The sequence below is a fragment of the Schistocerca gregaria genome, chromosome 4 (assembly GCF_023897955.1).
Source record: "Schistocerca gregaria isolate iqSchGreg1 chromosome 4, iqSchGreg1.2, whole genome shotgun sequence".
NCBI lineage: Eukaryota > Metazoa > Arthropoda > Insecta > Orthoptera > Acrididae > Schistocerca > Schistocerca gregaria.
In genome coordinates, this window is record NC_064923.1 from 13,590,214 (window position 1) to 13,617,293 (window position 27,080).

The window sequence follows — 27,080 nt, forward strand, 5'->3', positions numbered from 1 at the left end:
GGCCGCGCCTCTTTAGCTCAGTGGCAGAGCACTGGTCTAGTAAACCAGGGGTCGTGAGTTCGATCCTCACAGGAGGCAGACGAATTTTGGATATCAGTTGCGCGTCGTGGCCTTATAGCAAACAGTATCTGGGATGACTAACAATTAGCGAGAGGCGTTTTATTAAGAATTACTCTCAGATGTGATTAAGGCGAATGGCGCAGATAAAGCATTTGCCAAAGCGGTACAGCATAAGGTGGGATGGGACAGTCTGAAATATATTTTATAGATGTATTTCTCACATATCTCAGAGCCTTCCGCGGTTGTCGTCGTCGTCGTCGTCGTCGTCGTCGCCGCCGCCACTTCTGCAGAAGTAGCAAATGGACATCGTAGCAAATGCGGCGAGGGACGCCCTGCCTTACATTTCCGAATGCACAAAGTGTGTGGTTTAGTTTCCCAGTCTATATTTGGTAGGTCTCGTAGCAGGGTGAATGTATCAAATGGGTGGGAAAGAGCAAGGGGCAGCGTCTGTGTAGAACGAAAACACAACTCCTCAGTGGTGTGAGCGTTTTGAGATGAGTCGTATATAAGTTCCACTTGTTTGTCAGTGACCGTGTGGCCTAATGGATAAGGCGTCGGACTTCGTATCCGAAGATTGCGTGTTTGATTCCTCTCTCGGTCGTGTTTTTCCAGATATGAAAAAGAAACATACCGTTTTAGTGCAGCACTTGAGCAGTACGAAACCGTGTGAACGTTGCTGTTGACCATTTTCCGCTTGGAGATGCTCTTGAGCTTGAAACACGCACAACAAGACCGGTGTTAACTAGCGAATTGGTTTGCATATTGCCGTCGCCGCGTGTTTTTGACTGGCACTTGCACATCTAAAATAACGTCGGAAAGTAACTCGTTCGGCTTATGAGTCACATCAAGTATGTGTGTTAATTTTGACGAAACTAGCTCTGCAGGTTGTCATGCAATTCTGTTACCTCTCAGAAATGATTATGAAATAAAAGTGAACTACGTGACGAGTGTGACGTTAGGAAAACATTAGGCAACATGGGGAGGTTCTGTATGGGACCAATCAACCCAAACGAGTACTGTGTGACGTGCTAACCGGCATATACTCACCGAGGCAGCGCGGCTAGCTCAGTCGGTAGAACATAAGGCTCTTAATCCCAGGGTCGTGGGTTCGAGCCCCACGTGGGGAGGAACGGAATTTTGTTCCTCTGCAGATGTAACTTACCGTTTTTCTGATTAACGTGATGTAATGGAAATAGCAACTTTAAACTTTGCCTATGTCTCCGTCAGTCGCTACGAAACTGTATTTGAAGGTGAAGGTGATTTTGTAGACATGTGTGAAAGACATGTTCTGAAATGCAAGTGGTGTTATTTGGAGAGCACTTCCTTTACGTGTCAGATGTGTAGGCAAGCAGTAATGGGTCGCCATAGCTGCAAATATTAGACGGTAATATGAAGTGTTGTCAGCTGAAGTCTGATGATCCAGACGACCGTAAGGATGAAGTACGCAAAAGTACCGCTAGGCCGCGCCTCTTTAGCTCAGTGGCAGAGCACTGGTCTAGTAAACCAGGGGTCGTGAGTTCGATCCTCACAGAAGGCAGACGAATTTTGGATATCAGTTGCGCGTCGTGGCCTTATAGCAAACAGTATCTGGGATGACTAACAATTAGCGAGAGGCGTTTTATTAAGAATTACTCTCAGATGTGATTAAGGCGAATGGCGCAGATAAAGCATTTGCCAAAGCGGTACAGCATAAGGTGGGATGGGACAGTCTGAAATATATTTTATAGATGTATTTCTCACATATCTCAGAGCCTTCCGCGGTTGTCGTCGTCGTCGTCGTCGTCGTCGTCGCCGCCGCCGCCACTTCTGCAGAAGTAGCAAATGGACATCGTAGCAAATGCGGCGAGGGACGCCCTGCCTTACATTTCCGAATGCACAAAGTGTGTGGTTTAGTTTCCCAGTCTATATTTGGTAGGTCTCGTAGCAGGGTGAATGTATCAAATGGGTGGGAAAGAGCAAGGGGCAGCGTCTGTGTAGAACGAAAACACAACTCCTCAGTGGTGTGAGCGTTTTGAGATGAGTCGTATATAAGTTCCACTTGTTTGTCAGTGACCGTGTGGCCTAATGGATAAGGCGTCGGACTTCGTATCCGAAGATTGCGTGTTTGATTCCTCTCTCGGTCGTGTTTTTCCAGATCTGAAAAAGAAACATACCGTTTTAGTGCAGCACTTGAGCAGTACGAAACCGTGTGAACGTTGCTGTTGACCATTTTCTGCTTGGAGATGCTCTTGAGCTTGAAACACGCACAACAAGACCGGTGTTAACTAGCGAATTGGTTTGCATATTGCCGTCGCCGCGTGTTTTTGACTGGCACTTGCACATCTAAAATAACGTCGGAAAGTAACTCGTTCGGCTTATGAGTCACATCAAGTATGTGTGTTAATTTTGACGAAACTAGCTCTGCAGGTTGTCATGCAATTCTGTTACCTCTCAGAAATGATTATGAAATAAAAGTGAACTACGTGACGAGTGTGACGTTAGGAAAACATTAGGCAACATGGGGAGGTTCTGTATGGGACCAATCAACCCAAACGAGTACTGTGTGACGTGCTAACCGGCATATACTAACCGAGGCAGCGCGGCTAGCTCAGTCGGTAGAACATAAGGCTCTTAATCCCAGGGTCGTGGGTTCGAGCCCCACGTGGGGAGGAACGGAATTTTGTTCCTCTGCAGATGTAACTTACCGTTTTTCTGATTAACGTGATGTAATGGAAATAGCAACTTTAAACTTTGCCTACGTCTCCATCAGTCGCTACGAAACTGTATTTGAAGGTGAAGGTGATTTTGTAGACATGTGTGAAAGACATGTTCTGAAATGCAAGTGGTGTTATTTGGAGAGCACTTCCTTTACGTGTCAGATGTGTAGGCAAGCAGTAATGGGTCGCCATAGCTGCAAATATTAGACAGTAATATGAAGTGTTGTCAGCTGAAGTCTGATGATCCAGACGACCGTAAGGATGAAGTACGCAAAAGTACCGCTAGGCCGCGCCTCTTTAGCTCAGTGGCAGAGCACTGGTCTAGTAAACCAGGGGTCGTGAGTTCGATCCTCACAGAAGGCAGACGAATTTTGGATATCAGTTGCGCGTCGTGGCCTTATAGCTAACAGTATCTGGGATGACTAACAATTAGCGAGAGGCGTTTTATTAAGAATTACTCTCAGATGTGATTAAGGCGAATGGCGCAGATAAAGCATTTGCCAAAGCGGTACAGCATAAGGTGGGATGGGACAGTCTGAAATATATTTTATAGATGTATTTCTCACATATCTCAGAGCCTTCCGCTTTTGTCGTCGTCGTCGTCGTCGCCGCCGCCACTTCTGCAGAAGTAGCAAATGGACATCGTAGCAAATGCGGCGAGGGACGCCCTGCCTTACATTTCCGAATGCACAAAGTGTGTGGTTTAGTTTCCCAGTCTATATTTGGTAGGTCTCGTAGCAGGTTGAATGTATCAAATGGGTGGGAAAGAGCAAGGGGCAGCGTCTGTGTAGAACGAAAACACAACTCCTCAGTGGTGTGAGCGTTTTGAGATGAGTCGTATATAAGTTCCACTTGTTTGTCAGTGACCGTGTGGCCTAATGGATAAGGCGTCGGACTTCGTATCCGAAGATTGCGTGTTTGATTCCTCTCTCGGTCGTGTTTTTCCAGATCTGAAAAAGAAACATACCGTTTTAGTGCAGCACTTGAGCAGTACGAAACCGTGTGAACGTTGCTGTTGACCATTTTCTGCTTGGAGATGCTCTTGAGCTTGAAACACGCACAACAAGACCGGTGTTAACTAGCGAATTGGTTTGCATATTGCCGTCGCCGCGTGTTTTTGACTGGCACTTGCACATCTAAAATAACGTCGGAAAGTAACTCGTTCGGCTTATGAGTCACATCAAGTATGTGTGTTAATTTTGACGAAACTAGCTCTGCAGGTTGTCATGCAATTCTGTTACCTCTCAGAAATGATTATGAAATAAAAGTGAACTACGTGACGAGTGTGACGTTAGGAAAACATTAGGCAACATGGGGAGGTTCTGTATGGGACCAATCAACCCAAACGAGTACTGTGTGACGTGCTAACCGGCATATACTCACCGAGGCAGCGCGGCTAGCTCAGTCGGTAGAACATAAGGCTCTTAATCCCAGGGTCGTGGGTTCGAGCCCCACGTGGGGAGGAACGGAATTTTGTTCCTCTGCAGATGTAACTTACCGTTTTTTCTGATTAACGTGATGTAATGGAAATAGCAACTTTAAACTTTGCCTACGTCTCCGTCAGTCGCTACGAAACTGTATTTGAAGGTGAAGGTGATTTTGTAGACATGTGTGAAAGACATGTTCTGAAATGCAAGTGGTGTTATTTGGAGAGCACTTCCTTTACGTGTCAGATGTGTAGGCAAGCAGTAATGGGTCGCCATAGGTGCAAATATTAGACGGTAATATGAAGTGTTGTCAGCTGAAGTCTGATGATCCAGACGACCGTAAGGATGAAGTACGCAAAAGTACCGCTAGGCCGCGCCTCTTTAGCTCAGTGGCAGAGCACTGGTCTAGTAAACCAGGGGTCGTGAGTTCGATCCTCACAGGAGGCAGACGAATTTTGGATATCAGTTGCGCGTCGTGGCCTTATAGCAAACAGTATCTGGGATGACTAACAATTAGCGAGAGGCGTTTTATTAAGAATTACTCTCAGATGTGATTAAGGCGAATGGCGCAGATAAAGCATTTGCCAAAGCGGTACAGCATAAGGTGGGATGGGACAGTCTGAAATATATTTTATAGATGTATTTCTCACATATCTCAGAGCCTTCCGCGGTTGTCGTCGTCGTCGTCGTCGTCGTCGTCGTCGTCGCCGCCGCCACTTCTGCAGAAGTAGCAAATGGACATCGTAGCAAATGCGGCGAGGGACGCCCTGCCTTACATTTCCGAATGCACAAAGTGTGTGGTTTAGTTTCCCAGTCTATATTTGGTAGGTCTCGTAGCAGGTTGAATGTATCAAATGGGTGGGAAAGAGCAAGGGGCAGCGTCTGTGTAGAACGAAAACACAACTCCTCAGTGGTGTGAGCGTTTTGAGATGAGTCGTATATAAGTTCCACTTGTTTGTCAGTGACCGTGTAGCCTAATGGATAAGGCGTCGGACTTCGTATCCGAAGATTGCGTGTTTGATTCCTCTCTCGGTCGTGTTTTTCCAGATATGAAAAAGAAACATACCGTTTTAGTGCAGCACTTGAGCAGTACGAAACCGTGTGAACGTTGCTGTTGACCATTTTCCGCTTGGAGATGCTCTTGAGCTTGAAACACGCACAACAAGACCGGTGTTAACTAGCGAATTGGTTTGCATATTGCCGTCGCCGCGTGTTTTTGACTGGCACTTGCACATCTAAAATAACGTCGGAAAGTAACTCGTTCGGCTTATGAGTCACATCAAGTATGTGTGTTAATTTTGACGAAACTAGCTCTGCAGGTTGTCATGCAATTCTGTTACCTCTCAGAAATGATTATGAAATAAAAGTGAACTACGTGACGAGTGTGACGTTAGGAAAACATTAGGCAACATGGGGAGGTTCTGTATGGGACCAATCAACCCAAACGAGTACTGTGTGACGTGCTAACCGGCATATACTCACCGAGGCAGCGCGGCTAGCTCAGTCGGTAGAACATAAGGCTCTTAATCCCAGGGTCGTGGGTTCGAGCCCCACGTGGGGAGGAACGGAATTTTGTTCCTCTGCAGATGTAACTTACCGTTTTTCTGATTAACGTGATGTAATGGAAATAGCAACTTTAAACTTTGCCTATGTCTCCGTCAGTCGCTACGAAACTGTATTTGAAGGTGAAGGTGATTTTGTAGACATGTGTGAAAGACATGTTCTGAAATGCAAGTGGTGTTATTTGGAGAGCACTTCCTTTACGTGTCAGATGTGTAGGCAAGCAGTAATGGGTCGCCATAGCTGCAAATATTAGACGGTAATATGAAGTGTTGTCAGCTGAAGTCTGATGATCCAGACGACCGTAAGGATGAAGTACGCAAAAGTACCGCTAGGCCGCGCCTCTTTAGCTCAGTGGCAGAGCACTGGTCTAGTAAACCAGGGGTCGTGAGTTCGATCCTCACAGAAGGCAGACGAATTTTGGATATCAGTTGCGCGTCGTGGCCTTATAGCAAACAGTATCTGGGATGACTAACAATTAGCGAGAGGCGTTTTATTAAGAATTACTCTCAGATGTGATTAAGGCGAATGGCGCAGATAAAGCATTTGCCAAAGCGGTACAGCATAAGGTGGGATGGGACAGTCTGAAATATATTTTATAGATGTATTTCTCACATATCTCAGAGCCTTCCGCGGTTGTCGTCGTCGTCGTCGTCGTCGTCGTCGTCGTCGTCGTCGTCGTCGTCGTCGTCGTCGCCGCCGCCGCCACTTCTGCAGAAGTAGCAAATGGACATCGTAGCAAATGCGGCGAGGGACGCCCTGCCTTACATTTCCGAATGCACAAAGTGTGTGGTTTAGTTTCCCAGTCTATATTTGGTAGGTCTCGTAGCAGGGTGAATGTATCAAATGGGTGGGAAAGAGCAAGGGGCAGCGTCTGTGTAGAACGAAAACACAACTCCTCAGTGGTGTGAGCGTTTTGAGATGAGTCGTATATAAGTTCCACTTGTTTGTCAGTGACCGTGTGGCCTAATGGATAAGGCGTCGGACTTCGTATCCGAAGATTGCGTGTTTGATTCCTCTCTCGGTCGTGTTTTTCCAGATCTGAAAAAGAAACATACCGTTTTAGTGCAGCACTTGAGCAGTACGAAACCGTGTGAACGTTGCTGTTGACCATTTTCTGCTTGGAGATGCTCTTGAGCTTGAAACACGCACAACAAGACCGGTGTTAACTAGCGAATTGGTTTGCATATTGCCGTCGCCGCGTGTTTTTGACTGGCACTTGCACATCTAAAATAACGTCGGAAAGTAACTCGTTCGGCTTATGAGTCACATCAAGTATGTGTGTTAATTTTGACGAAACTAGCTCTGCAGGTTGTCATGCAATTCTGTTACCTCTCAGAAATGATTATGAAATAAAAGTGAACTACGTGACGAGTGTGACGTTAGGAAAACATTAGGCAACATGGGGAGGTTCTGTATGGGACCAATCAACCCAAACGAGTACTGTGTGACGTGCTAACCGGCATATACTCACCGAGGCAGCGCGGCTAGCTCAGTCGGTAGAACATAAGGCTCTTAGTCCCAGGGTCGTGGGTTCGAGCCCCACGTGGGGAGGAACGGAATTTTGTTCCTCTGCAGATGTAACTTACCGTTTTTCTGATTAACGTGATGTAATGGAAATAGCAAAAACTTTGCCTACGTCTCCGTCAGTTGCTACGAAACTGTATTTGAAGGTGAAGGTGATTTTGTAGACATGTGTGAAAGACATGTTCTGAAATGCAAGTGGTGTTATTTGGAGAGCACTTCCTTTACGTGTCAGATGTGTAGGCAAGCAGTAATGGGTCGCCATAGCTGCAAATATTAGACGGTAATATGAAGTGTTGTCAGCTGAAGTCTGATGATCCAGACGACCGTAAGGATGAAGTACGCAAAAGTACCGCTAGGCCGCGCCTCTTTAGCTCAGTGGCAGAGCACTGGTCTAGTAAACCAGGGGTCGTGAGTTAGATCCTCACAGGAGGCAGACGAATTTTGGATATCAGTTGCGCGTCGTGGCCTTATAGCAAACAGTATCTGGGATGACTAACAATTAGCGAGAGGCGTTTTATTAAGAATTACTCTCAGATGTGATTAAGGCGAATGGCGCAGATAAAGCATTTGCCAAAGCGGTACAGCATAAGGTGGGATGGGACAGTCTGAAATATATTTTATAGATGTATTTCTCACATATCTCAGAGCCTTCCGCGGTTGTCGTCGTCGTCGTCGTCGTCGTCGTCGTCGTCGTCGTCGTCGTCGTCGTCGTCGCCGCCGCCACTTCTGCAGAAGTAGCAAATGGACATCGTAGCAAATGCGGCGAGGGACGCCCTGCCTTACATTTCCGAATGCACAAAGTGTGTGGTTTAGTTTCCCAGTCTATATTTGGTAGGTCTCGTAGCAGGTTGAATGTATCAAATGGGTGGGAAAGAGCAAGGGGCAGCGTCTGTGTAGAACGAAAACACAACTCCTCAGTGGTGTGAGCGTTTTGAGATGAGTCGTATATAAGTTCCACTTGTTTGTCAGTGACCGTGTGGCCTAATGGATAAGGCGTCGGACTTCGTATCCGAAGATTGCGTGTTTGATTCCTCTCTCGGTCGTGTTTTTCCAGATATGAAAAAGAAACATACCGTTTTAGTGCAGCACTTGAGCAGTACGAAACCGTGTGAACGTTGCTGTTGACCATTTTCTGCTTGGAGATGCTCTTGAGCTTGAAACACGCACAACAAGACCGGTGTTAACTAGCGAATTGGTTTGCATATTGCCGTCGCCGCGTGTTTTTGACTGGCACTTGCACATCTAAAATAACGTCGGAAAGTAACTCGTTCGGCTTATGAGTCACATCAAGTATATGTGTTAATTTTGACGAAACTAGCTCTGCAGGTTGTCATGCAATTCTGTTACCTCTCAGAAATGATTATGAAATAAAAGTGAACTACGTGACGAGTGTGACGTTAGGAAAACATTAGGCAACATGGGGAGGTTCTGTATGGGACCAATCAACCCAAACGAGTACTGTGTGACGTGCTAACCGGCATATACTCACCGAGGCAGCGCGGCTAGCTCAGTCGGTAGAACATAAGGCTCTTAATCCCAGGGTCGTGGGTTCGAGCCCCACGTGGGGAGGAACGGAATTTTGTTCCTCTGCAGATGTAACTTACCGTTTTTCTGATTAACGTGATGTAATGGAAATAGCAACTTTAAACTTTGCCTACGTCTCCGTCAGTCGCTACGAAACTGTATTTGAAGGTGAAGGTGATTTTGTAGACATGTGTGAAAGACATGTTCTGAAATGCAAGTGGTGTTATTTGGAGAGCACTTCCCTTACGTGTCAGATGTGTAGGCAAGCAGTAATGGGTCGCCATAGCTGCAAATATTAGACGGTAATATGAAGTGTTGTCAGCTGAAGTCTGATGATCCAGACAACCGTAAGGATGAAGTACGCAAAAGTACCGCTAGGCCGCGCCTCTTTAGCTCAGTGGCAGAGCACTGGTCTAGTAAACCAGGGGTCGTGAGTTCGATCCTCACAGGAGGCAGACGAATTTTGGATATCAGTTGCGCGTCGTGGCCTTATAGCAAACAGTATCTGGGATGACTAACAATTAGCGAGAGGCGTTTTATTAAGAATTACTCTCAGATGTGATTAAGGCGAATGGCGCAGATAAAGCATTTGCCAAAGCGGTACAGCATAAGGTGGGATGGGACAGTCTGAAATATATTTTATAGATGTATTTCTCACATATCTCAGAGCCTTCCGCTTTTGTCGTCGTCGTCGTCGTCGCCGCCGCCACTTCTGCAGAAGTAGCAAATGGACATCGTAGCAAATGCGGCGAGGGACGCCCTGCCTTACATTTCCGAATGCACAAAGTGTGTGGTTTAGTTTCCCAGTCTATATTTGGTAGGTCTCGTAGCAGGTTGAATGTATCAAATGGGTGGGAAAGAGCAAGGGGCAGCGTCTGTGTAGAACGAAAACACAACTCCTCAGTGGTGTGAGCGTTTTGAGATGAGTCGTATATAAGTTCCACTTGTTTGTCAGTGACCGTGTGGCCTAATGGATAAGGCGTCGGACTTCGTATCCGAAGATTGCGTGTTTGATTCCTCTCTCGGTCGTGTTTTTCCAGATCTGAAAAAGAAACATACCGTTTTAGTGCAGCACTTGAGCAGTACGAAACCGTGTGAACGTTGCTGTTGACCATTTTCTGCTTGGAGATGCTCTTGAGCTTGAAACACGCACAACAAGACCGGTGTTAACTAGCGAATTGGTTTGCATATTGCCGTCGCCGCGTGTTTTTGACTGGCACTTGCACATCTAAAATAACGTCGGAAAGTAACTCGTTCGGCTTATGAGTCACATCAAGGATGTGTGTTAATTTTGACGAAACTAGCTCTGCAGGTTGTCATGCAATTCTGTTACCTCTCAGAAATGATTATGAAATAAAAGTGAACTACGTGACGAGTGTGACGTTAGGAAAACATTAGGCAACATGGGGAGGTTCTGTATGGGACCAATCAACCCAAACGAGTACTGTGTGACGTGCTAACCGGCATATACTCACCGAGGCAGCGCGGCTAGCTCAGTCGGTAGAACATAAGGCTCTTAATCCCAGGGTCGTGGGTTCGAGCCCCACGTGGGGAGGAACGGAATTTTGTTCCTCTGCAGATGTAACTTACCGTTTTTCTGATTAACGTGATGTAATGGAAATAGCAACTTTAAACTTTGCCTACGTCTCCGTCAGTCGCTACGAAACTGTATTTGAAGGTGAAGGTGATTTTGTAGACATGTGTGAAAGACATGTTCTGAAATGCAAGTGGTGTTATTTGGAGAGCACTTCCTTTACGTGTCAGATGTGTAGGCAAGCAGTAATGGGTCGCCATAGCTGCAAATATTAGACGGTAATATGAAGTGTTGTCAGCTGAAGTCTGATGATCCAGACGACCGTAAGGATGAAGTACGCAAAAGTACCGCTAGGCCGCGCCTCTTTAGCTCAGTGGCAGAGCACTGGTCTAGTAAACCAGGGGTCGTGAGTTCGATCCTCACAGGAGGCAGACGAATTTTGGATATCAGTTGCGCGTCGTGGCCTTATAGCTAACAGTATCTGGGATGACTAACAATTAGCGAGAGGCGTTTTATTAAGAATTACTCTCAGATGTGATTAAGGCGAATGGCGCAGATAAAGCATTTGCCAAAGCGGTACAGCATAAGGTGGGATGGCACAGTCTGAAATATATTTTGTAGATGTATTTCTCACATATCTCAGAGCCTTCCGCGGTTGTCGTCGTCGTCGTCGTCGTCGTCGTCGTCGCCGCCGCCGCCGCCGCCGCCGCCGCCACTTCTGCAGAAGTAGCAAATGGACATCGTAGCAAATGCGGCGAGGGACGCCCTGCCTTACATTTCCGAATGCACAAAGTGTGTGGTTTAGTTTCCCAGTCTATATTTGGTAGGTCTCGTAGCAGGTTGAATGTATCAAATGGGTGGGAAAGAGCAAGGGGCAGCGTCTGTGTAGAACGAAAACACAACTCCTCAGTGGTGTGAGCGTTTTGAGATGAGTCGTATATAAGTTCCACTTGTTTGTCAGTGACCGTGTGGCCTAATGGATAAGGCGTCGGACTTCGTATCCGAAGATTGCGTGTTTGATTCCTCTCTCGGTCGTGTTTTTCCAGATCTGAAAAAGAAACATACCGTTTTAGTGCAGCACTTGAGCAGTACGAAACCGTGTGAACGTTGCTGTTGACCATTTTCTGCTTGGAGATGCTCTTGAGCTTGAAACACGCACAACAAGACCGGTGTTAACTAGCGAATTGGTTTGCATATTGCCGTCGCCGCGTGTTTTTGACTGGCACTTGCACATCTAAAATAACGTCGGAAAGTAACTCGTTCGGCTTATGAGTCACATCAAGTATGTGTGTTAATTTTGACGAAACTAGCTCTGCAGGTTGTCATGCAATTCTGTTACCTCTCAGAAATGATTATGAAATAAAAGTGAACTACGTGACGAGTGTGACGTTAGGAAAACATTAGGCAACATGGGGAGGTTCTGTATGGGACCAATCAACCCAAACGAGTACTGTGTGACGTGCTACCCGGCATATACTCACCGAGGCAGCGCGGCTAGCTCAGTCGGTAGAACATAAGGCTCTTAATCCCAGGGTCGTGGGTTCGAGCCCCACGTGGGGAGGAACGGAATTTTGTTCCTCTGCAGATGTAACTTACCGTTTTTCTGATTAACGTGATGTAATGGAAATAGCAACTTTAAACTTTGCCTACGTCTCCGTCAGTCGCTACGAAACTGTATTTGAAGGTGAAGGTGATTTTGTAGACATGTGTGAAAGACATGTTCTGAAATGCAAGTGGTGTTATTTGGAGAGCACTTCCTTTACGTGTCAGATGTGTAGGCAAGCAGTAATGGGTCGCCATAGCTGCAAATATTAGACGGTAATATGAAGTGTTGTCAGCTGAAGTCTGATGATCCAGACGACCGTAAGGATGAAGTACGCAAAAGTACCGCTAGGCCGCGCCTCTTTAGCTCAGTGGCAGAGCACTGGTCTAGTAAACCAGGGGTCGTGAGTTCGATCCTCACAGGAGGCAGACGAATTTTGGATATCAGTTGCGTGTCGTGGCCTTATAGCAAACAGTATCTGGGATGACTAACAATTAGCGAGAGGCGTTTTATTAAGAATTACTCTCAGATGTGATTAAGGCGAATGGCGCAGATAAAGCATTTGCCAAAGCGGTACAGCATAAGGTGGGATGGGACAGTCTGAAATATATTTTATAGATGTATTTCTCACATATCTCAGAGCCTTCCGCGGTTGTCGTCGTCGTCGTCGTCGTCGTCGTCGTCGTCGTCGCCGCCGCCGCCACTTCTGCAGAAGTAGCAAATGGACATCGTAGCAAATGCGGCGAGGGACGCCCTGCCTTACATTTCCGAATGCACAAAGTGTGTGGTTTAGTTTCCCAGTCTATATTTGGTAGGTCTCGTAGCAGGTTGAATGTATCAAATGGGTGGGAAAGAGCAAGGGGCAGCGTCTGTGTAGAACGAAAACACAACTCCTCAGTGGTGTGAGCGTTTTGAGATGAGTCGTATATAAGTTCCACTTGTTTGTCAGTGACCGTGTGGCCTAATGGATAAGGCGTCGGACTTCGTATCCGAAGATTGCGTATTTGATTCCTCTCTCGGTCGTGTTTTTCCAGATCTGAAAAAGAAACATACCGTTTTAGTGCAGCACTTGAGCAGTACGAAACCGTGTGAACGTTGCTGTTGACCATTTTCTGCTTGGAGATGCTCTTGAGCTTGAAACACGCACAACAATACCGGTGTTAACTAGCGAATTGGTTTGCATATTGCCGTCGCCGCGTGTTTTTGACTGGCACTTGCACATCTAAAATAACGTCGGAAAGTAACTCGTTCGGCTTATGAGTCACATCAAGTATGTGTGTTAATTTTGACGAAACTAGCTCTGCAGGTTGTCATGCAATTCTGTTACCTCTCAGAAATGATTATGAAATAAAAGTGAACTACGTGACGAGTGTGACGTTAGGAAAACATTAGGCAACATGGGGAGGTTCTGTATGGGACCAATCAACCCAAACGAGTACTGTGTGACGTGCTACCCGGCATATACTCACCGAGGCAGCGCGGCTAGCTCAGTCGGTAGAACATAAGGCTCTTAATCCCAGGGTCGTGGGTTCGAGCCCCACGTGGGGAGGAACGGAATTTTGTTCCTCTGCAGATGTAACTTACCGTTTTTCTGATTAACGTGATGTAATGGAAATAGCAACTTTAAACTTTGCCTACGTCTCCGTCAGTCGCTACGAAACTGTATTTGAAGGTGAAGGTGATTTTGTAGACATGTGTGAAAGACATGTTCTGAAATGCAAGTGGTGTTATTTGGAGAGCACTTCCTTTACGTGTCAGATGTGTAGGCAAGCAGTAATGGGTCGCCATAGCTGCAAATATTAGACGGTAATATGAAGTGTTGTCAGCTGAAGTCTGATGATCCAGACGACCGTAAGGATGAAGTACGCAAAAGTACCGCTAGGCCGCGCCTCTTTAGCTCAGTGGCAGAGCACTGGTCTAGTAAACCAGGGGTCGTGAGTTCGATCCTCACAGGAGGCAGACGAATTTTGGATATCAGTTGCGTGTCGTGGCCTTATAGCAAACAGTATCTGGGATGACTAACAATTAGCGAGAGGCGTTTTATTAAGAATTACTCTCAGATGTGATTAAGGCGAATGGCGCAGATAAAGCATTTGCCAAAGCGGTACAGCATAAGGTGGGATGGGACAGTCTGAAATATATTTTATAGATGTATTTCTCACATATCTCAGAGCCTTCCGCGGTTGTCGTCGTCGTCGTCGTCGTCGTCGTCGTCGTCGTCGCCGCCGCCGCCACTTCTGCAGAAGTAGCAAATGGACATCGTAGCAAATGCGGCGAGGGACGCCCTGCCTTACATTTCCGAATGCACAAAGTGTGTGGTTTAGTTTCCCAGTCTATATTTGGTAGGTCTCGTAGCAGGTTGAATGTATCAAATGGGTGGGAAAGAGCAAGGGGCAGCGTCTGTGTAGAACGAAAACACAACTCCTCAGTGGTGTGAGCGTTTTGAGATGAGTCGTATATAAGTTCCACTTGTTTGTCAGTGACCGTGTGGCCTAATGGATAAGGCGTCGGACTTCGTATCCGAAGATTGCGTATTTGATTCCTCTCTCGGTCGTGTTTTTCCAGATCTGAAAAAGAAACATACCGTTTTAGTGCAGCACTTGAGCAGTACGAAACCGTGTGAACGTTGCTGTTGACCATTTTCTGCTTGGAGATGCTCTTGAGCTTGAAACACGCACAACAATACCGGTGTTAACTAGCGAATTGGTTTGCATATTGCCGTCGCCGCGTGTTTTTGACTGGCACTTGCACATCTAAAATAACGTCGGAAAGTAACTCGTTCGGCTTATGAGTCACATCAAGTATGTGTGTTAATTTTGACGAAACTAGCTCTGCAGGTTGTCATGCAATTCTGTTACCTCTCAGAAATGATTATGAAATAAAAGTGAACTACGTGACGAGTGTGACGTTAGGAAAACATTAGGCAACATGGGGAGGTTCTGTATGGGACCAATCAACCCAAACGAGTACTGTGTGACGTGCTAACCGGCATATACTCACCGAGGCAGCGCGGCTAGCTCAGTCGGTAGAACATAAGGCTCTTAATCCCAGGGTCGTGGGTTCGAGCCCCACGTGGGGAGGAACGGAATTTTGTTCCTCTGCAGATGTAACTTACCGTTTTTCTGATTAACGTGATGTAATGGAAATAGCAACTTTAAACTTTGCCTACGTCTCCGTCAGTCGCTACGAAACTGTATTTGAAGGTGAAGGTGATTTTGTAGACATGTGTGAAAGACATGTTCTGAAATGCAAGTGGTGTTATTTGGAGAGCACTTCCTTTACGTGTCAGATGTGTAGGCAAGCAGTAATGGGTCGCCATAGCTGCAAATATTAGACGGTAATATGAAGTGTTGTCAGCTGAAGTCTGATGATCCAGACGACCGTAAGGATGAAGTACGCAAAAGTACCGCTAGGCCGCGCCTCTTTAGCTCAGTGGCAGAGCACTGGTCTAGTAAACCAGGGGTCGTGAGTTCGATCCTCACAGGAGGCAGACGAATTTTGGATATCAGTTGCGCGTCGTGGCCTTATAGCAAACAGTATCTGGGATGACTAACAATTAGCGAGAGGCGTTTTATTAAGAATTACTCTCAGATGTGATTAAGGCGAATGGCGCAGATAAAGCATTTGCCAAAGCGGTACAGCATAAGGTGGGATGGCACAGTCTGAAATATATTTTATAGATGTATTTCTCACATATCTCAGAGCCTTCCGCGGTCGTCGTCGTCGTCGTCGTCGCCGCCGCCGCCGCCACTTCTGCAGAAGTAGCAAATGGGCATCGTAGCAAATGCGGCGAGGGACGCCCTGCCTTACATTTCCGAATGCACAAAGTGTGTGGTTTAGTTTCCCAGTCTATATTTGGTAGGTCTCGTAGCAGGTTGAATGTATCAAATGGGTGGGAAAGAGCAAGGGGCAGCGTCTGTGTAGAACGAAAACACAACTCCTCAGTGGTGTGAGCGTTTTGAGATGAGTCGTATATAAGTTCCACTTGTTTGTCAGTGACCGTGTGGCCTAATGGATAAGGCGTCGGACTTCGTATCCGAAGATTGCGTGTTTGATTCCTCTCTCGGTCGTGTTTTTCCAGATCTGAAAAAGAAACATACCGTTTTAGTGCAGCACTTGAGCAGTACGAAACCGTGTGAACGTTGCTGTTGACCATTTTCTGCTTGGAGATGCTCTTGAGCTTGAAACACGCACAACAAGACCGGTGTTAACTAGCGAATTGGTTTGCATATTGCCGTCGCCGCGTGTTTTTGACTGGCACTTGCACATCTAAAATAACGTCGGAAAGTAACTCGTTCGGCTTATGAGTCACATCAAGTATGTGTGTTAATTTTGACGAAACTAGCTCTGCAGGTTGTCATGCAATTCTGTTACCTCTCAGAAATGATTATGAAATAAAAGTGAACTACGTGACGAGTGTGACGTTAGGAAAACATTAGGCAACATGGGGAGGTTCTGTATGGGACCAATCAACCCAAACGAGTACTGTGTGACGTGCTAACCGGCATATACTCACCGAGGCAGCGCGGCTAGCTCAGTCGGTAGAACATAAGGCTCTTAATCCCAGGGTCGTGGGTTCGAGCCCCACGTGGGGAGGAACGGAATTTTGTTCCTCTGCAGATGTAACTTACCGTTTTTCTGATTAACGTGATGTAATGGAAATAGCAACTTTAAACTTTGCCTACGTCTCCGTCAGTCGCTACGAAACTGTATTTGAAGGTGAAGGTGATTTTGTAGACATGTGTGAAAGACATGTTCTGAAATGCAAGTGGTGTTATTTGGAGAGCACTTCCTTTACGTGTCAGATGTGTAGGCAAGCAGTAATGGGTCGCCATAGGTGCAAATATTAGACGGTAATATGAAGTGTTGTCAGCTGAAGTCTGATGATCCAGACGACCGTAAGGATGAAGTACGCAAAAGTACCGCTAGGCCGCGCCTCTTTAGCTCAGTGGCAGAGCACTGGTCTAGTAAACCAGGGGTCGTGAGTTCGATCCTCACAGGAGGCAGACGAATTTTGGATATCAGTTGCGCGTCGTGGCCTTATAGCAAACAGTATCTGGGATGACTAACAATTAGCGAGAGGCGTTTTATTAAGAATTACTCTCAGATGTGATTAAGGCGAATGGCGCAGATAAAGCATTTGCCAAAGCGGTACAGCATAAGGTGGGATGGGACAGTCTGAAATATATTTTATAGATGTATTTCTCACATATCTCAGAGCCTTCCGCGGTTGTCGTCGTCGTCGTCGTCGTCGCCGCCGCCACTTCTGCAGAAGTAGCAAATGGACATCGTAGCAAATGCGGCGAGGGACGCCCTGCCTTACATTTCCGAATGCACAAAGTGTGTGGTTTAGTTTCCCAGTCTATATTTGGTAGGTCTCGTAGCAGGTTGAATGTATCAAATGGGTGGGAAAGAGCAAGGGGCAGCGTCTGTGTAGAACGAAAACACAACTCCTCAGTGGTGTGAGCGTTTTGAGATGAGTCGTATATAAGTTCCACTTGTTTGTCAGTGACCGTGTGGCCTAATGGATAAGGCGTCGGACTTCGTATCCGAAGATTGCGTGTTTGATTCCTCTCTCGGTCGTGTTTTTCCAGATATGAAAAAGAAACATACCGTTTTAGTGCAGCACTTGAGCAGTACGAAACCGTGTGAACGTTGCTGTTGACCATTTTCTGCTTGGAGATGCTCTTGAGCTTGAAACACGCACAACAAGACCGGTGTTAACTAGCGAATTGGTTTGCATATTGCCGTCGCCGCGTGTTTTTGACTGGCACTTGCACATCTAAAATAACGTCGGAAAGTAACTCGTTCGGCTTATGAGTCACATCAAGTATGTGTGTTAATTTTGACGAAACTAGCTCTGCAGGTTGTCATGCAATTCTGTTACCTCTCAGAAATGATTATGAAATAAAAGTGAACTACGTGACGAGTGTGACGTTAGGAAAACATTAGGCAACATGGGGAGGTTCTGTATGGGACCAATCAACCCAAACGAGTACTGTGTGACGTGCTAACCGGCATATACTCACCGAGGCAGCGCGGCTAGCTCAGTCGGTAGAACATAAGGCTCTTAATCCCAGGGTCGTGGGTTCGAGCCCCACGTGGGGAGGAACGGAATTTTGTTCCTCTGCAGATGTAACTTACCGTTTTTCTGATTAACGTGATGTAATGGAAATAGCAACTTTAAACTTTGCCTACGTCTCCGTCAGTCGCTACGAAACTGTATTTGAAGGTGAAGGTGATTTTGTAGACATGTGTGAAAGACATGTTCTGAAATGCAAGTGGTGTTATTTGGAGAGCACTTCCTTTACGTGTCAGATGTGTAGGCAAGCAGTAATGGGTCGCCATAGGTGCAAATATTAGACGGTAATATGAAGTGTTGTCAGCTGAAGTCTGATGATCCAGACGACCGTAAGGATGAAGTACGCAAAAGTACCGCTAGGCCGCGCCTCTTTAGCTCAGTGGCAGAGCACTGGTCTAGTAAACCAGGGGTCGTGAGTTCGATCCTCACAGGAGGCAGACGAATTTTGGATATCAGTTGCGCGTCGTGGCCTTATAGCAAACAGTATCTGGGATGATAACAATTAGCGAGAGGCGTTTTATTAAGAATTACTCTCAGATGTGATTAAGGCGAATGGCGCAGATAAAGCATTTGCCAAAGCGGTACAGCATAAGGTGGGATGGGACAGTCTGAAATATATTTTATAGATGTATTTCTCACATATCTCAGAGCCTTCCGCGGTTGTAGTCGTCGTCGTCGTCGCCGCCGCCACTTCTGCAGAAGTAGCAAATGGACATCGTAGCAAATGCGGCGAGGGACGCCCTGCCTTACATTTCCGAATGCACAAAGTGTGTGGTTTAGTTTCCCAGTCTATATTTGGTAGGTCTCGTAGCAGGTTGAATGTATCAAATGGGTGGGAAAGAGCAAGGGGCAGCGTCTGTGTAGAACGAAAACACAACTCCTCAGTGGTGTGAGCGTTTTGAGATGAGTCGTATATAAGTTCCACTTGTTTGTCAGTGACCGTGTGGCCTAATGGATAAGGCGTCGGACTTCGTATCCGAAGATTGCGTGTTTGATTCCTCTCTCGGTCGTGTTTTTCCAGATCTGAAAAAGAAACATACCGTTTTAGTGCAGCACTTGAGCAGTACGAAACCGTGTGAACGTTGCTGTTGACCATTTTCTGCTTGGAGATGCTCTTGAGCTTGAAACACGCACAACAAGACGGGTGTTAACTAGCGAATTGGTTTGCATATTGCCGTCGCCGCGTGTTTTTGACTGGCACTTGCACATCTAAAATAACGTCGGAAAGTAACTCGTTCGGCTTATGAGTCACATCAAGTATGTGTGTTAATTTTGACGAAACTAGCTCTGCAGGTTGTCATGCAATTCTGTTACCTCTCAGAAATGATTATGAAATAAAAGTGAACTACGTGACGAGTGTGACGTTAGGAAAACATTAGGCAACATGGGGAGGTTCTGTATGGGACCAATCAACCCAAACGAGTACTGTGTGACGTGCTAACCGGCATATGCTCACCGAGGCAGCGCGGCTAGCTCAGTCGGTAGAACATAAGGCTCTTAATCCCAGGGTCGTGGGTTCGAGCCCCACGTGGGGAGGAACGGAATTTTGTTCCTCTGCAGATGTAACTTACCGTTTTTCTGATTAACGTGATGTAATGGAAATAGCAACTTTAAACTTTGCCTACGTCTCCGTCAGTCGCTACGAAACTGTATTTGAAGGTGAAGGTGATTTTGTAGACATGTGTGAAAGACATGTTCTGAAATGCAAGTGGTGTTATTTGGAGAGCACTTCCTTTACGTGTCAGATGTGTAGGCAAGCAGTAATGGGTCGCCATAGGTGCAAATATTAGACGGTAATATGAAGTGTTGTCAGCTGAAGTCTGATGATCCAGACGACCGTAAGGATGAAGTACGCAAAAGTACCGCTAGGCCGCGCCTCTTTAGCTCAGTGGCAGAGCACTGGTCTAGTAAACCAGGGGTCGTGAGTTCGATCCTCACAGGAGGCAGACGAATTTAGGATATCAGTTGCGCGTCGTGGCCTTATAGCAAACAGTATCTGGGATGACTAACAATTAGCGAGAGGCGTTTTATTAAGAATTACTCTCAGATGTGATTAAGGCGAATGGCGCAGATAAAGCATTTGCCAAAGCGGTACAGCATAAGGTGGGATGGGACAGTCTGAAATATATTTTATAGATGTATTTCTCACATATCTCAGAGCCTTCCGCGGTTGTCGTCGTCGTCGTCGTCGTCGCCGCCGCCACTTCTGCAGAAGTAGCAAATGGACATCGTAGCAAATGCGGCGAGGGACGCCCTGCCTTACATTTCCGAATGCACAAAGTGTGTGGTTTAGTTTCCCAGTCTATATTTGGTAGGTCTCGTAGCAGGTTGAATGTATCAAATGGGTGGGAAAGAGCAAGGGGCAGCGTCTGTGTAGAACGAAAACACAACTCCTCAGTGGTGTGAGCGTTTTGAGATGAGTCGTATATAAGTTCCACTTGTTTGTCAGTGACCGTGTGGCCTAATGGATAAGGCGTCGGACTTCGTATCCGAAGATTGCGTGTCTGATTCCTCTCTCGGTCGTGTTTTTCCAGATATGAAAAAGAAACATACCGTTTTAGTGCAGCACTTGAGCAGTACGAAACCGTGTGAACGTTGCTGTTGACCATTTTCTGCTTGGAGATGCTCTTGAGCTTGAAACACGCACAACAAGACCGGTGTTAACTAGCGAATTGGTTTGCATATTGCCGTCGCCGCGTGTTTTTGACTGGCACTTGCACATCTAAAATAACGTCGGAAAGTAACTCGTTCGGCTTATGAGTCACATCAAGTATGTGTGTTAATTTTGACGAAACTAGCTCTGCAGGTTGTCATGCAATTCTGTTACCTCTCAGAAATGATTATGAAATAAAAGTGAACTACGTGACGAGTGTGACGTTAGGAAAACATTAGGCAACATGGGGAGGTTCTGTATGGGACCAATCAACCCAAACGAGTACTGTGTGACGTGCTAACCGGCATATACTCACCGAGGCAGCGCGGCTAGCTCAGTCGGTAGAACATAAGGCTCTTAATCCCAGGGTCGTGGGTTCGAGCCCCACGTGGGGAGGAACGGAATTTTGTTCCTCTGCAGATGTAACTTACCCTTTTTCTGATTAACGTGATGTAATGGAAATAGCAACTTTAAACTTTGCCTACGTCTCCGTCAGTCGCTACGAAACTGTATTTGAAGGTGAAGGTGATTTTGTAGACATGTGTGAAAGACATGTTCTGAAATGCAAGTGGTGTTATTTGGAGAGCACTTCCCTTACGTGTCAGATGTGTAGGCAAGCAGTAATGGGTCGCCATAGCTGCAAATATTAGACGGTAATATGAAGTGTTGTCAGCTGAAGTCTGATGATCCAGACAACCGTAAGGATGAAGTACGCAAAAGTACCGCTAGGCCGCGCCTCTTTAGCTCAGTGGCAGAGCACTGGTCTAGTAAACCAGGGGTCGTGAGTTCGATCCTCACAGGAGGCAGACGAATTTTGGATATCAGTTGCGCGTCGTGGCCTTATAGCAAACAGTATCTGGGATGACTAACAATTAGCGAGAGGCGTTTTATTAAGAATTACTCTCAGATGTGATTAAGGCGAATGGCGCAGATAAAGCATTTGCCAAAGCGGTACAGCATAAGGTGGGATGGGACAGTCTGAAATATATTTTATAGATGTATTTCTCACATATCTCAGAGCCTTCCGCGGTTGTCGTCGTCGTCGTCGTCGTCGTCGTCGCCGCCGCCACTTCTGCAGAAGTAGCAAATGGACATCGTAGCAAATGCGGCGAGGGACGCCCTGCCTTACATTTCCGAATGCACAAAGTGTGTGGTTTAGTTTCCCAGTCTATATTTGGTAGGTCTCGTAGCAGGTTGAATGTATCAAATGGGTGGGAAAGAGCAAGGGGCAGCGTCTGTGTAGAACGAAAACACAACTCCTCAGTGGTGTGAGCGTTTTGAGATGAGTCGTATATAAGTTCCACTTGTTTGTCAGTGACCGTGTGGCCTAATGGATAAGGCGTCGGACTTCGTATCCGAAGATTGCGTGTTTGATTCCTCTCTCGGTCGTGTTTTTCCAGATCTGAAAAAGAAACATACCGTTTTAGTGCAGCACTTGAGCAGTACGAAACCGTGTGAACGTTGCTGTTGACCATTTTCTGCTTGGAGATGCTCTTGAGCTTGAAACACGCACAACAAGACGGGTGTTAACTAGCGAATTGGTTTGCATATTGCCGTCGCCGCGTGTTTTTGACTGGCACTTGCACATCTAAAATAACGTCGGAAAGTAACTCGTTCGGCTTATGAGTCACATCAAGGATGTGTGTTAATTTTGACGAAACTAGCTCTGCAGGTTGTCATGCAATTCTGTTACCTCTCAGAAATGATTATGAAATAAAAGTGAACTACGTGACGAGTGTGACGTTAGGAAAACATTAGGCAACATGGGGAGGTTCTGTATGGGACCAATCAACCCAAACGAGTACTGTGTGACGTGCTAACCGGCATATACTCACCGAGGCAGCGCGGCTAGCTCAGTCGGTAGAACATAAGGCTCTTAATCCCAGGGTCGTGGGTTCGAGCCCCACGTGGGGAGGAACGGAGTTTTGTTCCTCTGCAGATGTAACTTACCGTTTTTCTGATTAACGTGATGTAATGGAAATAGCAACTTTAAACTTTGCCTACGTCTCCGTCAGTCGCTACGAAACTGTATTTGAAGGTGAAGGTGATTTTGTAGACATGTGTGAAAGACATGTTCTGAAATGCAAGTGGTGTTATTTGGAGAGCACTTCCTTTACGTGTCAGATGTGTAGGCAAGCAGTAATGGGTCGCCATAGCTGCAAATATTAGACGGTAATATGAAGTGTTGTCAGCTGAAGTCTGATGATCCAGACGACCGTAAGGATGAAGTACGCAAAAGTGCCGCTAGGCCGCGCCTCTTTAGCTCAGTGGCAGAGCACTGGTCTAGTAAACCAGGGGTCGTGAGTTCGATCCTCACAGGAGGCAGACGAATTTTGGATATCAGTTGCGTGTCGTGGCCTTATAGCAAACAGTATCTGGGATGACTAACAATTAGCGAGAGGCGTTTTATTAAGAATTACTCTCAGATGTGATTAAGGCGAATGGCGCAGATAAAGCATTTGCCAAAGCGGTACAGCATAAGGTGGGATGGGACAGTCTGAAATATATTTTATAGATGTATTTCTCACATATCTCAGAGCCTTCCGCGGTTGTCGTCGTCGTCGTCGTCGTCGTCGTCGTCGTCGTCGTCGTCGTCGTCGCCGCCGCCGCCACTTCTGCAGAAGTAGCAAATGGACATCGTAGCAAATGCGGCGAGGGACGCCCTGCCTTACATTTCCGAATGCACAAAGTGTGTGGTTTAGTTTCCCAGTCTATATTTGGTAGGTCTCGTAGCAGGTTGAATGTATCAAATGGGTGGGAAAGAGCAAGGGGCAGCGTCTGTGTAGAACGAAAACACAACTCCTCAGTGGTGTGAGCGTTTTGAGATGAGTCGTATATAAGTTCCACTTGTTTGTCAGTGACCGTGTGGCCTAATGGATAAGGCGTCGGACTTCGTATCCGAAGATTGCGTATTTGATTCCTCTCTCGGTCGTGTTTTTCCAGATCTGAAAAAGAAACATACCGTTTTAGTGCAGCACTTGAGCAGTACGAAACCGTGTGAACGTTGCTGTTGACCATTTTCTGCTTGGAGATGCTCTTGAGCTTGAAACACGCACAACAAGACCGGTGTTAACTAGCGAATTGGTTTGCATATTGCCGTCGCCGCGTGTTTTTGACTGGCACTTGCACATCTAAAATAACGTCGGAAAGTAACTCGTTCGGCTTATGAGTCACATCAAGTATGTGTGTTAATTTTGACGAAACTAGCTCTGCAGGTTGTCATGCAATTCTGTTACCTCTCAGAAATGATTATGAAATAAAAGTGAACTACGTGACGAGTGTGACGTTAGGAAAACATTAGGCAACATGGGGAGGTTCTGTATGGGACCAATCAACCCAAACGAGTACTGTGTGACGTGCTAACCGGCATATACTCACCGAGGCAGCGCGGCTAGCTCAGTCGGTAGAACATAAGGCTCTTAATCCCAGGGTCGTGGGTTCGAGCCCCACGTGGGGAGGAACGGAATTTTGTTCCTCTGCAGATGTAACTTACCGTTTTTCTGATTAACGTGATGTAATGGAAATAGCAACTTTAAACTTTGCCTACGTCTCCGTCAGTCGCTACGAAACTGTATTTGAAGGTGAAGGTGATTTTGTAGACATGTGTGAAAGACATGTTCTGAAATGCAAGTGGTGTTATTTGGAGAGCACTTCCTTTACGTGTCAGATGTGTAGGCAAGCAGTAATGGGTCGCCATAGGTGCAAATATTAGACGGTAATATGAAGTGTTGTCAGCTGAAGTCTGATGATCCAGACGACCGTAAGGATGAAGTACGCAAAAGTACCGCTAGGCCGCGCCTCTTTAGCTCAGTGGCAGAGCACTGGTCTAGTAAACCAGGGGTCGTGAGTTCGATCCTCACAGGAGGCAGACGAATTTTGGATATCAGTTGCGCGTCGTGGCCTTATAGCAAACAGTATCTGGGATGACTAACAATTAGCGAGAGGCGTTTTATTAAGAATTACTCTCAGATGTGATTAAGGCGAATGGCGCAGATAAAGCATTTGCCAAAGCGGTACAGCATAAGGTGGGATGGCACAGTCTGAAATATATTTTATAGATGTATTTCTCACATATCTCAGAGCCTTCCGCGGTTGTCGTCGTCGTCGTCGTCGTCGTCGTCGTCGCCGCCGCCGCCGCCGCCGCCGCCGCCGCCGCCGCCACTTCTGCAGAAGTAGCAAATGGGCATCGTAGCAAATGCGGCGAGGGACGCCCTGCCTTACATTTCCGAATGCACAAAGTGTGTGGTTTAGTTTCCCAGTCTATATTTGGTAGGTCTCGTAGCAGGTTGAATGTATCAAATGGGTGGGAAAGAGCAAGGGGCAGCGTCTGTGTAGAACGAAAACACAACTCCTCAGTGGTGTGAGCGTTTTGAGATGAGTCGTATATAAGTTCCACTTGTTTGTCAGTGACCGTGTGGCCTAATGGATAAGGCGTCGGACTTCGTATCCGAAGATTGCGTGTTTGATTCCTCTCTCGGTCGTGTTTTTCCAGATCTGAAAAAGAAACATACCGTTTTAGTGCAGCACTTGAGCAGTACGAAACCGTGTGAACGTTGCTGTTGACCATTTTCTGCTTGGAGATGCTCTTGAGCTTGAAACACGCACAACAAGACCGGTGTTAACTAGCGAATTGGTTTGCATATTGCCGTCGCCGCGTGTTTTTGACTGGCACTTGCACATCTAAAATAACGTCGGAAAGTAACTCGTTCGGCTTATGAGTCACATCAAGTATGTGTGTTAATTTTGACGAAACTAGCTCTGCAGGTTGTCATGCAATTCTGTTACCTCTCAGAAATGATTATGAAATAAAAGTGAACTACGTGACGAGTGTGACGTTAGGAAAACATTAGGCAACATGGGGAGGTTCTGTATGGGACCAATCAACCCAAACGAGTACTGTGTGACGTGCTAACCGGCATATACTCACCGAGGCAGCGCGGCTAGCTCAGTCGGTAGAACATAAGGCTCTTAATCCCAGGGTCGTGGGTTCGAGCCCCACGTGGGGAGGAACGGAATTTTGTTCCTCTGCAGATGTAACTTACCGTTTTTCTGATTAACGTGATGTAATGGAAATAGCAACTTTAAACTTTGCCTACGTCTCCGTCAGTCGCTACGAAACTGTATTTGAAGGTGAAGGTGATTTTGTAGACATGTGTGAAAGACATGTTCTGAAATGCAAGTGGTGTTATTTGGAGAGCACTTCCTTTACGTGTCAGATGTGTAGGCAAGCAGTAATGGGTCGCCATAGCTGCAAATATTAGACGGTAATATGAAGTGTTGTCAGCTGAAGTCTGATGATCCAGACGACCGTAAGGATGAAGTACGCAAAAGTACCGCTAGGCCGCGCCTCTTTAGCTCAGTGGCAGAGCACTGGTCTAGTAAACCAGGGGTCGTGAGTTCGATCCTCACAGAAGGCAGACGAATTTTGGATATCAGTTGCGCGTCGTGGCCTTATAGCAAACAGTATCTGGGATGACTAACAATTAGCGAGAGGCGTTTTATTAAGAATTACTCTCAGATGTGATTAAGGCGAATGGCGCAGATAAAGCATTTGCCAAAGCGGTACAGCATAAGGTGGGATGGGACAGTCTGAAATATATTTTATAGATGTATTTCTCACATATCTCAGAGCCTTCCGCGGTTGTCGTCGTCGTCGTCGTCGTCGTCGTCGTCGTCGTCGTCGTCGTCGTCGCCGCCGCCACTTCTGCAGAAGTAGCAAATGGACATCGTAGCAAATGCGGCGAGGGACGCCCTGCCTTACATTTCCGAATGCACAAAGTGTGTGGTTTAGTTTCCCAGTCTATATTTGGTAGGTCTCGTAGCAGGTTGAATGTATCAAATGGGTGGGAAAGAGCAAGGGGCAGCGTCTGTGTAGAACGAAAACACAACTCCTCAGTGGTGTGAGCGTTTTGAGATGAGTCGTATATAAGTTCCACTTGTTTGTCAGTGACCGTGTGGCCTAATGGATAAGGCGTCGGACTTCGTATCCGAAGATTGCGTGTTTGATTCCTCTCTCGGTCGTGTTTTTCCAGATCTGAAAAAGAAACATACCGTTTTAGTGCAGCACTTGAGCAGTACGAAACCGTGTGAACGTTGCTGTTGACCATTTTCTGCTTGGAGATGCTCTTGAGCTTGAAACACGCACAACAAGACCGGTGTTAACTAGCGAATTGGTTTGCATATTGCCGTCGCCGCGTGTTTTTGACTGGCACTTGCACATCTAAAATAACGTCGGAAAGTAACTCGTTCGGCTTATGAGTCACATCAAGTATGTGTGTTAATTTTGACGAAACTAGCTCTGCAGGTTGTCATGCAATTCTGTTACCTCTCAGAAATGATTATGAAATAAAAGTGAACTACGTGACGAGTGTGACGTTAGGAAAACATTAGGCAACATGGGGAGGTTCTGTATGGGACCAATCAACCCAAACGAGTACTGTGTGACGTGCTAACCGGCATATACTCACCGAGGCA

General features: G+C 46.4%; 18 non-coding genes across 18 annotated transcripts; all 18 read left to right on the forward strand.

The window, feature by feature from the left end:
• The first annotated feature begins 6 nt into the window (after positions 1-6).
• Positions 7-78, forward strand: Trnat-agu (transfer RNA threonine (anticodon AGU)). The gene has a single exon. It is a non-coding gene; the product is annotated as a tRNA-Thr (tRNA).
• A 1,447-nt stretch (positions 79-1,525) lies between these two features.
• On the forward strand, positions 1,526-1,597 carry Trnat-agu (transfer RNA threonine (anticodon AGU)). Its single transcript has one exon. It is a non-coding gene; the product is annotated as a tRNA-Thr (tRNA).
• A 1,450-nt stretch (positions 1,598-3,047) lies between these two features.
• Trnat-agu (transfer RNA threonine (anticodon AGU)) lies at positions 3,048-3,119 on the forward strand. Its single transcript has one exon. It is a non-coding gene; the product is annotated as a tRNA-Thr (tRNA).
• A 1,439-nt stretch (positions 3,120-4,558) lies between these two features.
• Positions 4,559-4,630, forward strand: Trnat-agu (transfer RNA threonine (anticodon AGU)). The gene has a single exon. It is a non-coding gene; the product is annotated as a tRNA-Thr (tRNA).
• A 1,453-nt stretch (positions 4,631-6,083) lies between these two features.
• On the forward strand, positions 6,084-6,155 carry Trnat-agu (transfer RNA threonine (anticodon AGU)). Its single transcript has one exon. It is a non-coding gene; the product is annotated as a tRNA-Thr (tRNA).
• A 1,476-nt stretch (positions 6,156-7,631) lies between these two features.
• On the forward strand, positions 7,632-7,703 carry Trnat-agu (transfer RNA threonine (anticodon AGU)). The gene has a single exon. It is a non-coding gene; the product is annotated as a tRNA-Thr (tRNA).
• Positions 7,704-9,177: 1,474 nt separating this feature from the next.
• On the forward strand, positions 9,178-9,249 carry Trnat-agu (transfer RNA threonine (anticodon AGU)). The gene has a single exon. It is a non-coding gene; the product is annotated as a tRNA-Thr (tRNA).
• Positions 9,250-10,687: 1,438 nt separating this feature from the next.
• Trnat-agu (transfer RNA threonine (anticodon AGU)) lies at positions 10,688-10,759 on the forward strand. Its single transcript has one exon. It is a non-coding gene; the product is annotated as a tRNA-Thr (tRNA).
• A 1,468-nt stretch (positions 10,760-12,227) lies between these two features.
• On the forward strand, positions 12,228-12,299 carry Trnat-agu (transfer RNA threonine (anticodon AGU)). Its single transcript has one exon. It is a non-coding gene; the product is annotated as a tRNA-Thr (tRNA).
• A 1,459-nt stretch (positions 12,300-13,758) lies between these two features.
• Trnat-agu (transfer RNA threonine (anticodon AGU)) lies at positions 13,759-13,830 on the forward strand. Its single transcript has one exon. It is a non-coding gene; the product is annotated as a tRNA-Thr (tRNA).
• A 1,459-nt stretch (positions 13,831-15,289) lies between these two features.
• On the forward strand, positions 15,290-15,361 carry Trnat-agu (transfer RNA threonine (anticodon AGU)). Its single transcript has one exon. It is a non-coding gene; the product is annotated as a tRNA-Thr (tRNA).
• Positions 15,362-16,805: 1,444 nt separating this feature from the next.
• Positions 16,806-16,877, forward strand: Trnat-agu (transfer RNA threonine (anticodon AGU)). Its single transcript has one exon. It is a non-coding gene; the product is annotated as a tRNA-Thr (tRNA).
• Positions 16,878-18,318: 1,441 nt separating this feature from the next.
• Trnat-agu (transfer RNA threonine (anticodon AGU)) lies at positions 18,319-18,390 on the forward strand. The gene has a single exon. It is a non-coding gene; the product is annotated as a tRNA-Thr (tRNA).
• A 1,437-nt stretch (positions 18,391-19,827) lies between these two features.
• Positions 19,828-19,899, forward strand: Trnat-agu (transfer RNA threonine (anticodon AGU)). Its single transcript has one exon. It is a non-coding gene; the product is annotated as a tRNA-Thr (tRNA).
• Positions 19,900-21,340: 1,441 nt separating this feature from the next.
• Trnat-agu (transfer RNA threonine (anticodon AGU)) lies at positions 21,341-21,412 on the forward strand. The gene has a single exon. It is a non-coding gene; the product is annotated as a tRNA-Thr (tRNA).
• A 1,447-nt stretch (positions 21,413-22,859) lies between these two features.
• Trnat-agu (transfer RNA threonine (anticodon AGU)) lies at positions 22,860-22,931 on the forward strand. The gene has a single exon. It is a non-coding gene; the product is annotated as a tRNA-Thr (tRNA).
• A 1,471-nt stretch (positions 22,932-24,402) lies between these two features.
• Positions 24,403-24,474, forward strand: Trnat-agu (transfer RNA threonine (anticodon AGU)). The gene has a single exon. It is a non-coding gene; the product is annotated as a tRNA-Thr (tRNA).
• Positions 24,475-25,951: 1,477 nt separating this feature from the next.
• Trnat-agu (transfer RNA threonine (anticodon AGU)) lies at positions 25,952-26,023 on the forward strand. The gene has a single exon. It is a non-coding gene; the product is annotated as a tRNA-Thr (tRNA).
• The last annotated feature ends 1,057 nt before the right edge of the window (positions 26,024-27,080 follow it).